At 47.0% G+C, this 8,133-nt stretch overlaps 1 long non-coding RNA gene across 1 annotated transcript in view; it reads left to right on the top strand.

The window, feature by feature from the left end:
- LOC104910287 overlaps positions 1 to 7,170 on the top strand; it is a 9,070-nt gene extending 1,900 nt beyond the window's left edge. The window contains exon 2 of the long non-coding RNA XR_792932.2: positions 7,047 to 7,170. This is a non-coding gene — a long non-coding RNA (uncharacterized LOC104910287). The remainder of the gene's footprint in view (positions 1 to 7,046) is intronic.
- The last annotated feature ends 963 nt before the right edge of the window (positions 7,171 to 8,133 follow it).

Raw genomic sequence — 8,133 nt, 5'->3', positions numbered from 1 at the left:
GGGAAGGGAAGGGAAGGGAAGGGAAGGGAAGGGAAGAAGGGGAAAAAGAAGAAGGCAGGTTGACAAGTTAGAGATTAGAGAAGTAATTTGATGAAACTCAGTGGGCAACAGCGCAAGGATTTACAATTAGGCAAGAATAATCAGCTGAACATAGCAGGTGGAAAAGGCTGGTTAAGCAACAATTCTGAGACTCTGAATCACACTGTTAGCGAAAACAAAAAAGCAAACCTCATGTTGGAAGGAAAAAAGAGCATCTTTGTTAATAGAACAGAAGAAATTGTCCTTCTGTCCTGTTCAGTGCATACACACACACAGATCCAGCATGCCACCAGCCCTCAGGCACTGCTACCTTTGAATTATTCCACTCTGAACAGAGCAGTGACAGAGCTGTTTGTCCAGGGACAGGGATGATGCCTGGCCCATCCTTACGGGCCCTGGTCAGGGCATTGTGGATTGGGAGAGGCCAGCACAGCTGCCAGCCTGGCGGCTCCCTATCCTAGAGCGCCGATAGGGAAGATAGGCCTATTTGAAGACCATTTAGAGTATCTGTGTTACCCCTGAAAATATGCCCTGAGGGAGATTCTCTCCTTTCCTCGACTATGAAGGTGACTGTGCTGATCATGAGGCCAGATAAGCATATTTGGTGCATAAGTTTTTATGATCTCCAAAATGTCCTGTCTCATGTGTGCTGCACTCCACCCATTGCAAGCTGTCACTGCCCATGTCAAGGCAGATTTTGGGGGTCAGCTGCCGCGTTTACTTTGCCCCGGCCAAAAAAATAACACAACAATTTTAGCCATATGACAGCTGTCTCCTGCTTTGCTCACACAACTCACCCAGGAAGGCCTCCTGCTACACCTTTCTACCCAAGGGGCAATAAGCCAGGGCTGGGTGTGATGGGATTTACCAGGAATAGCCCTGAGCCTCTGAAGCAGGCAGCCAGCAGACCACACAGGCCCCCCAAGCACAGCATTGAAATCCTTATCGGGACGATGCACATTTTTTGCTGGAGGTGGCAAAATGCCCAGGGGCTGCCAAGCTGCCAAGCTTTTGGCTAAAAATACCATAAGACACATTTTAGCCATTAAAGAAAAGAGAGTTCTAGCTACAATGGAAATTACATGAACAAAGACAGGCAAAAGAGACAGAAGAGTGGGATGGGATGTGGGTTGCCCTCACAAGTCGAGGCAGTGGCGGTGGACTGCAGTTCTGCATGTCCCCAGAGTGATGAGCAGTGAAAATCCTCATCCACAGCCAAGAAGTATGCCATCATCTTGGAGATCCTTTTTTGGGTGGAGGAGTCTGAGGCTTTTGGGAGCCCTGAACAATGGCAGGTCGTTCACTGACTTTCCCGACTTTCATCAAAGCTAACTCCATTAAACATAGCTGGTTATGTTTTATCAGCATTGCGAAGGAAAGGCACAAATTTTGGGGTTTAGAAAGGGATTTAAGTTTGTGGCAGTCAAGACAGGCAAGCATATTTTGTTTTTATTTTTAACATACTGCCTCTGTGTTTAAACTGCAGGAGAACCAAGGAACCTTCCCAACACAAACTGTACTTCCCACTGACCTTGCAGATAACTGCAAACCAAAACACTCAGCCCTCTAATTGCTGTTCCTGATGGAGCTTTACAAGATTGAGCTAAATTTAACGAGGAAGAGGAGGAAGGTCACTCTGAAAATCTTTCCAAACATTTCTCTCCAGTGGCGGAAGGGAGGGTTAAGGTGCAGGAAGAGTCTACAGGCACAAGGACCTGCTGGATCAGCCTCCTTGGCCAGAGATCCATTACTGTCCCACATCACCCTGCTCATTCCCCATCAGACCCATAGCGTCCCCACATCGTGACAAGGATGTGAGGTGGTGCTGGGATGTACCACGAATGCTCTGTAGATGCTGAAGGTCTTTTTTTTTTTTAAATTGAATTTGTTTATTTTTTCTGTCCCTCCCAGTCTGGTATATTCCATGCTTACGATTTTTCAGAGGAAGCAGATGTAGCTCTGACTACAGTCATCATCGCAGCACTTAATTTTATTAGACTTTTTAGGCAACAAACAGCACAAACCACATCCACCAGCCAGCCTCAAATTGATCAAGATGAACATTTAGGAGAGGTGAAACACCTGATAAGTTAACATTCGCATTAATTGGATCTGGGCTGATTCCACTGGCTGGATAATTTGTGTGTGAGGCATTGAGGCTACAGTTAAGGGTGAGCAGAAATAATTATTCAGGTTATTTTTCCAACTGAGCCTGCTTGAAAGAGGAGGAACCTTCCTGTCTTGTAAGTCACAGGGGCAGCAGGGCTGGTGCTCTCCTTCCAAGTTTCCTTCCAAGTGAAACAGGATATATGATTGCAGCAAACAGAAGTGTGTAGCTGATGATGACACTGCTGTTTTTTCCAATCTGGTGTGAATGCAGTAAAGTGAATTCTGGATAAAGAGAAAGTCTGCTGTGATGCCTACCTGGATAGCATGCCTTTACGTGTTACTGTGAGAGAAATGCAACATCCTGTACCTTATAAGCATTGGCAGTAAAAAGAGCCAAGAAGGCCCAGGCAGAGGCAAGAACAGATTTATCTCATGCATCCTGAGGTCTAGCCAGTAAGACATTCAAGCTATAGTTCCAGTTAAAGGGGAGATAGGAGGGTTAATCCTACTGAGCAAAATACAGTCACTCTGTAACACTTCCTGACAAATATCAGCCCTGAAAACGAGGGATTCCCAGTCTGTCCCTTGGCTTGCTCTAAGCTGGTGCTGGGATAATGTACCTGGTGCTGGGATGAGGAACTGGAGCCCGCCCGAATGGGGCAGTGGTTCCCCTGCTTTGCTGGTGGGACACAACAAGGCAAGGGTTGGTACAGGGCTGCTGGGTCCCATGCTTGCTGCTGGCATGTCACTGACACTCAAAGCACTGACAAAGCTGCTCCTTTCAGTGTGCTCTGCCTTTTCCAGGCTAACAGGTAATTTTTCCGTGTCAGCAGCAATTTCCATGCTAATACAATATACAGGACAAGGGCAGGAGTGGCTTAGAGACATCGTGCTGACATCAAGCTGGATGACACAAAGTGAGCTTAAAGCTGTTTTCATTGCAGGACCTTCATTTGCACCTCAGCCGGTATGCACCAGGCTCGCAGTTAGCAGTTGGGTTTAATCCTTTTACTCCTTGTGTGAAGGAATGCACACTCACTGGCAGCCCTCCTCAGCTCAGACTCATCCTCCTCTCCTCCAGAGGTAAAAAGTTCACGGGATGATAGGTACATGGAGAAGCATCTGTGGGCTATGGGATGAGAGCCCTCTCACCCCAGGCTGGCCGTATAGAGGCTTTACGTAGCTCCAGCCCCGGACAAAGAGAGCCCACGAGGCTGCTGGGATTTGTGCTTATCAGTGGCTGGGACAGGAAACGTCCCACACCACAATAACCTGAACTCCACCTTATGTCAGCAAGCCCTACAAACAGAAGGACCCGGCCGTGGGCTTTTGCACAGCCTGGTACTGTACACCGTAGCCCGCTCACATGGTGAGCTGACGGAAAAATAACACGGCCGTCCTGTGCTGATGGCCAGCAGATAACCGCTCGCCCCTCTCAGGCGGGTATTGTTTCCTTCCCACCGGCCTTCTTTCTGCCACCACTGAGCACACGATAAAGCTTTGGCTTTTTATAGGGCTTGTTTGAGTTTGTGCTGATTTCAATGCAGTCATTCAAAACTAACATGCTCGGTGAATTGTTAATTCAAGTTCCCTGGAACACGGCAGCTAGGGAAAATGTAGACTATTCTTAACCAGTTAGTGCCGGGTGGGAGTTCCCACTGCTGCTGGCACCAGGGTGAGAGTCACTCCAGCCCTCCACTCGCAGTTTCAGAGCCAGGGCTGGAAAGGAAGGAAAGGAGTACAACCAGATGTAAGGAGTGGTATTTCAGGTTCTAAGCCACCATTTCTTGCCAATGTTACATCCACATGTGGCTTGAAAAGACCTGCAGAACCTTTCAGACCCCAAACCTTGCGTTTGCAGTTCCCTAAAGTACAAACAATGATTTTAGATGATTTGCCTAATTCTTGGCGTGTTACAACAACATCCTGGACCACCTTCTAACCACCTCTCTCCTTACTGCAGAACACATCTGGGAACCCTTTGGCCAGTAGGGACAGAGGTGAAACATGTGGAACACCAGATTTTGGGGTTTGGTTTTGTAATGAGATGGTCTAACAGCACAGCCTTTGCGAGACAGCATACCACAGGTGCTCTGACCATAGATGGTCCATCTCTTTCAGGGCATGAGTATGGATCTTTACCTTTACTCCATGCTCTCTACGCTATTTCCAGCCTCAGCACTCTTTCAGCAAAATTAAAAGGATAACAAGAGCTTTGCAGCACAAGGTATCTATCGAATGCTTCTTCCCATCTGTCAAGTGCCACAAAGGCTATGGCAAAGAGTCCTTTTTTCAGCCCAGGTAACTCTTTACACCTGCTCTATGTTTTTCACTGGGTTATCTGCAGAATCTTCTTGTGTTTCTACTGTTTGTGAATTGTGTTTCTTTTTGCTGTGCTCTCTCCTTGCCACATTCACCACACTCACCATAACTCACTGCACACTGCATCTCTGCCTCCCGAGAAGAGGTTAATTTTGGTTGACTGAAATATGCAGTGGGGACATGGGAGAATCTCCCGTCCTTGTAGTTATGTGCTTCTGCTCTTTTCCAAAGCCAAACAATAAAATACAACTGGGAAAGACACATCAATGTCTCCACTCTGTCAACATGGGCAGTGACGTTACTTGTCAACATCAGTGTGCCCAAAGGTTTGGTTTGCTGCTGCTCGGATTGTGGAACAACCAGGATGGCTTTGTGAGCCTGAGAACATGCAAAATTCCGATGAGAAGCAGCCCCTGGCCTGAGGAGCCGTAGCACTGTTAGATAGACAGACAGGGAGAAGTCACGGAGACAGCGGTGCTGGGATGAGGAGTAATTAATCCCAGGCTTCTGCTATTGGAGGGCTTTCCAGGGCCCTGAGTTGCACACTAAAGCAGGCACCAACTCTAAGGAGATTTTATAGTCCCTTTTACTTGATCAGTCAATGTTTAAGGCAATGTTTTGACATTCCTGCATTGATTTTACTCTGTATATCTCTGGCAAACCATTTTTGCTGCAGCACCAGCTCAGTGAGCAAACAGATTCAAGCTGATCTGATGCCTCCCAGCTTTAGAGTCCTTCCTGAAGATGCTCTTGTCTACCCGAAGGACAGCTTTACCCTGGTGTGATTTGAGGCAATGTACACTTCTTCTATTTGTGTCATGGTTTCCCTACTCCTCAGGGAGTAGGGAAATACCTAATGCTCAGGTATTTCATGCCTCTCCTCCTTCCTCTTTGTAAGCCAAATTTCACCTAGGCACTGCCACCGCCCCTGAACCATCCCTCTGGAGACAGATTCCTCCACCCAAGGATGCTGCTTCACATGGGCAGGAGCTAGGTGCCAGAGGCTGATAAAGGCCTCATACAAAGTCTCTAGCTCTAAAAGCTCTGTGAGTCAGGCCATGGAAAAACTTTTTACCTGTGTGACCATTGCCCCTGCATGGCAGCAGCCAAATCGTAGCATGGGCAGTTCTTCTTTTCTACATCATAGGCGGTTTCAGTGTGCACATAGAGCGGAGACCCTTTGATCCCCACCTTGAAGGCATTTATTCAGGTGTTAGCATGTGAGTGCAGATTGCTAGGTTCTTCTGACCCCATCTGAGTACAGTGAGCTCCTCCAACCAGTGAGACATGGCTCAGATGAACATGCTGGGAATTTATGAGCTGAGGCTGAGAGAATCCCCTGGCCAAGGATGGTTTGACCATGACAGCTCGGAGCCTACTGGAACTGATAGAATCACAGAATTGTTTGAATTGGAAGGGAACCCTAAAGGTCATCCAGTCCAACTCCTGTGCAATGAGCAGGGATACGTACAGATAGATCAGGTTCTCAGAGCCTGATCCAGCCTGACCTTGAATGCCTCCGAGGATGGGGCATAGTCTCCAAGGACGGGCCATATGCTGTGGCTGTCGCTCCTACCTCCAGCCCAGAGGCAAGAGTATAGGCTTAGCACTGCAGAAGGATGAAGACAGAGGGATGGAGAGGCCTTGAGTTAAATCACACTCAGAGGAGGGAAGACCCTGTGCAACAAATATGGCCAGCGCAGTATCTCTGTCAAGGCAGAATGGTCTATCCATCTCCCTGTGCTGGTCACTGCCAGCAAGTTTTGCCCTCTATGAATATTCCTCCTCATTTCCCTGAATAAAGGCAATTCTCTCCAAGCTGTTTACACTAACAGCAGCACAATTCACAGCCAGTGGCTTTGGCCACTTTGTGTTCATTTGCTTAATCAACATTCGCCCCCTGGTAAGTAACTTTCAGAGAAAACTGTCACTGGCAGACAATGGGCTGGCAGTCAGCGGCAGCAGTTTTGTGTCTAAATGTTTGCAGACCCTTGGGTAAAATGTCTCAGCCCACATTTAAAAGGACGGCTGCTTCCCTGCCTTCTCCTGCTCCCTATGCCACCAGGATGCATGAGGCACCTCCAGCAGGGGACATAGGAGGGGACAGGGCTGCACTGATGATGCGGGCCGGGCCTGCGATGCTGCCCTGGAGCAGGCCTGGCAAAGTCGGCAGCCCCACTTTGAAACACTGCTACGAGCACCAGCACTCAGCTTGCAGTTCACTGGCATCATCCCCAAACCTCGGAGGTTCATGAGAATAATTTGCCTCCCCCTCTGTGGCTCACTTAAAACATTTGTTTTGACAATGAAAGCCATCATTAATTCCACTCATTGATTTATTTTTCCTAAAAGCCCATTGTTACTGCTTAAATGTGCATGATAACTTGCCATTTGAGATACCAGTGAGTGATTTATAGGCTTGTCTACCAGAAAAAGGCATGTTGGTTTACAGATGGGCTACTCAACGTGCCTTCTTCGTGGCAGTGTCCTTATTTTGCTTTGAAAGTAAAGCTCAGTATTGTTTAAACTTGAGACGAATCATTGCTTTCTTTAACTGACACGATTTTCTCACACAGCGAGGAGCTAACATCTCCCAGTTTGCTCGTGCCATACAAGTACCCTATCTCAGCAGACCATCCAGAAGCTGCTGTTGGATTACAAACTCCCTCTTATCCTTCTAATGTGGATGAGACCTCAAAATACTGTCGTGCGTCCTGTGACTGTGGTGGAGAAGCAGCCAAAAATTATGTAGCAATAAATATTCTTGGTGTAATTGTTTCAAACATTTCTGTGTGTGTCTGTAGAAATTCTCCAACCCTTTCCCTTTGGGCTGTGTCTCTACCCAAGCTGCAACAAACAATCTCCGACAAAACCTTCTGTGTCCCCCCATTCCCTCTCTCCTCTCATCTAGGCACTTGAATTAAAAGTTCACCCTGTTCCCTGCAGGTGGGTATGTGGTATTATTTTTCACCTCCGCCTGCTAGCCTTCCTTTGAGTCTTTCCATGGATCCACATGAGGTAGAGGACCCCAGATGAGCCACAAGAGCAGGCTTGATGTCCAGGCATTGGCAGGACATTCACCACATGCATGCCTAGGCAAAGCACAGTGCAACCATTGAGCTGGTTTGCAGCCTGAGTAAGAAATAACAGATCCTGCAGTGGACGGGCTTCTTCTTTGCATTAGGTTAGTGCAAAGACTTGGTCAGGAATGCAAACAAGAATTGGTACAGAAAGGCAAGAATGCTTTTCACTAATATAGATCTATCATATTCTTTCAAGTCTGTGTTAAGTTTTGCCCCCACTCCCCCAGAAGAAAGACACTTTCCCAATAAACTTGTTGTGCGTCACTGAGGGACATAGTTAGTGGGCATGGTGGAGATGATTTGACAGTTGGACTAGATGGTCTTAGAGGTCTTTGTTTCTATGTTTTTATGATTTTCCAGTGTCTTAAACGCAGAAAACAATTGTGAATGAGATAGTTCTACTGAAGTTAGAAAAACAAAAGTAGAAAGTGTTTTGTCTTCAGCTTACTGGCTCCTTTCTTAATGCTGTACAAGTCAGCTGGGATTCTTCATTGTATGATACCATATGAAATCTAAGAAGAAAATAAAACACTGGTAATTCTTTGCTGTATGATAATAATTGGTGAGTTGCTGGCTGGTT

This window comes from Meleagris gallopavo, chromosome 3, assembly GCF_000146605.3.
Source record: "Meleagris gallopavo isolate NT-WF06-2002-E0010 breed Aviagen turkey brand Nicholas breeding stock chromosome 3, Turkey_5.1, whole genome shotgun sequence".
Classification (NCBI taxonomy): domain Eukaryota; kingdom Metazoa; phylum Chordata; class Aves; order Galliformes; family Phasianidae; genus Meleagris; species Meleagris gallopavo.
Note: the sequence above shows the minus strand (reverse complement) of the source record. Positions and strands in the feature narration are given on the sequence as shown.